Source organism: Pinus tabuliformis, chromosome 1_1 (genome assembly GCF_031772625.1).
Source record: "Pinus tabuliformis cultivar Carrire ecotype Pingquan chromosome 1_1, CPIR1, whole genome shotgun sequence".
NCBI classification, from domain to species: Eukaryota; Viridiplantae; Streptophyta; class Pinopsida; order Pinales; family Pinaceae; genus Pinus; species Pinus tabuliformis.
In genome coordinates this window covers 436,917,675-436,920,702 of record NC_142297.1, presented here as the reverse complement: position 1 = coordinate 436,920,702, position 3,028 = coordinate 436,917,675, and positions in this window count along the sequence as shown.

Sequence of the window (3,028 nt, the reverse complement as noted above, 5' to 3'; positions counted from 1 at the left end):
TTATTTTCATTCATTTTTCTCCTCACATGCAACCAATGGCCTTTCACCTTCCTTTTCTCCTAATTTCCTTTATTTTGATAAATAAATTCCAATTAATGTATCTTTTCCCTTCCAAATCCTTTTTCATTGCATTTTCCATTTTCCTTTAGCCATGATAACTGAAATGAACATCCACACTAGGATGTTTTGCCCACCATTCAGCTTGGAATACGTCTCCCATCACCGTGGCCTTATATATTTTTACATGGAATGTATCACTACGGTTGTTATAGAACCCTCCCCCTTGGTGGAACACCATCCTCGTTGTTCAATCACACCTATAACCCGCAGGACTCTTGACAACAAAACATACTGCCCATGGAACTTTATAAGATAGCTTGTTGCAGTATTTACAATGACCATCTACTAAAACATGACAAATATATCGTTTAATGGAGCTTTATAACGCAAATCATTACGATATTTTCAATAATAACCACATATACACACATACACATTCACTTCACCTTGCAAATAATCATACTTTCTATGTATCTTTATAAATCCAGCTCGATACAGTATTTACAATACTACATGCGCATATACACATATGAACATTTTCTTAACCAACAAATAAAAGGATACGCTTCCCGCATTCGAAACAAGGGAATCTAGAGGCTCACAACTCCACCCTCAAAGTAATATTAGGATTCAAATCCTTCTTAGTAAGTCGAGAATCCACTGCAAGGTCAAATATGCATCCAAAGTCCACTTATCCTCTCAGGGAATAGTTACCATCTCATTGTTCCAGAGCACACTCCCTATGTGCATTTCATTCCATATGCAATGCTAATTACCAAAACTAATATATCCCTAACCTTCCCTTCTCTCCTACACAATCCCTCAGGAAATCTGGTCACCCCCTTTCGTGCAATCACTCATCTTCCAAGTTTCCCATCATCTCCTATCCCGGGCAATCCATCCCTTGGAAAGGATTCCTTACATTGGAAGATCAAAATCTAAGGCATATATCTGCATCTAAACCATCATACTAGTCATAGCATGCTCATGTAAATCAATGGACACTATTGGTAACAGTGTCCCATAATGGCCCTGCTCCTGAATACTTTACGAACATATTGGTGCATGTTCCAATTCCTTTTGTCGTTGATGCTAATGCTTGCAACCGATTTCAACCACCTAACTAGGAATTTCATACTTTCCTGTACCAAGCACATAACTCCCATTAGATTCAAAATAAATTGAAATAAACTCAAATTATACCTCATTGGTGGCCCATCAGCAAGGTACACTTTGCAATTCTATTCGTTTCCTATCACAACAACTCAAACTAGCATCTTTCACCAAATCATCATGTAGAAACATATCGCATCAGGTTAGCTCAAAACACAACCATCATAAATCACATGTAACCATCATAAACCATAATCATAGATCACATGTAATCATCATAGACTAGAACCATAAATCACATGCATAATAAAACTAAAATAAAATATTGATACTTATCCTCTAATCAATCTTTAGCTTCTACCTTTGTCCTTATTCCATATGCACTCTAGATCGGTTACCACACCCGAAAAACCAGTGCCTTCCCCTAAACCATGTGCACATACCCATAGTGTGCATCACACACATACAACCACACATGACATACAACACCATGCAATACATTCTCCTACACCTAACATAGAACACAACACATACATCAATACCTAATGTACAATGCCACACAATACATGTCCCTACACCTGGAGTACAACACAACACAATAAATGTACTACACATAGTTCAGCACACGAGTACACAATAAGTCACAATACCACAACTACACAATGCACATACATAATCCCACATGCTTGCAACACAACATGTACACAATACCACATGTACACTAGTACCATATGTAGATCATGTGCACAGTACCACTTGTACACAACATCACCTGCACAACGTGTACAAAACATCACATGTACATGGAACCACTTGCACAATGCGTACACAATGTCACATGTACATCGCACCATCTGTACAACGTGTACACAATACCATATATAAATAGTACCACATGCATGAAATGTACACAACACCACATGTACACAACATCACATGCACACCATGTACACAACACCACCTACACACAACACCACTTGTACAACATGTGCACAACACCACATGTACAAACATGCACACATCACCATATGTACATAGCATTACATATACAACATGTACATAGTATTTCATATATAACATGTACATAGCATCATATGTACACAACATTGCATATCCAACATGTGCACAACACCATATTCACACAATGTCGCATATCCATTATTTGCACAATACAATATGTACACAACACCACATATCTAACATGTATATAGCACTATCTATACCCATCACTGCATGTGCAATATTCACACAACACTATATGTATTTCCCTATACATCACATTGCATAAACAACATCTACACACACTATATTTACACAATACCACATGCACACAACATCATAGATGCAACATGTACAATATATACACAATAGTAGTACCACACATCCAAAACCACACTATCTCTACCAGGAAACCTTGATTCTAGTGTCTCTTCGCCATCCATGGTTATCCTAGCATGCCATGTACCACACTGCTTTCATTTCACCGATACATCCCTTAGTATAGCATGTACATAACATAAACATAGGCATAATACAAGAATATAATATCAATTCATATCCACATGATACTAACCTCATATATTTGTCATGACTACTCTTCCCACTTGATTCCTCATAACCAAGAACCTCTTCATGCCATTCACCTGCATAGGCAATCATTTATCCACAAGAATGATCCTTGGTGACCCTCTGAGACAAGGACATAGATACATAGACATATACATATATATAAACATTAGCATAAACAATCATGCTCCATGATAACCCTGTAATACATGACATACATACATACATGTATACATATATAGACATCAACATAATCATGTTCATAACATAATTACCAGATATCATAAGG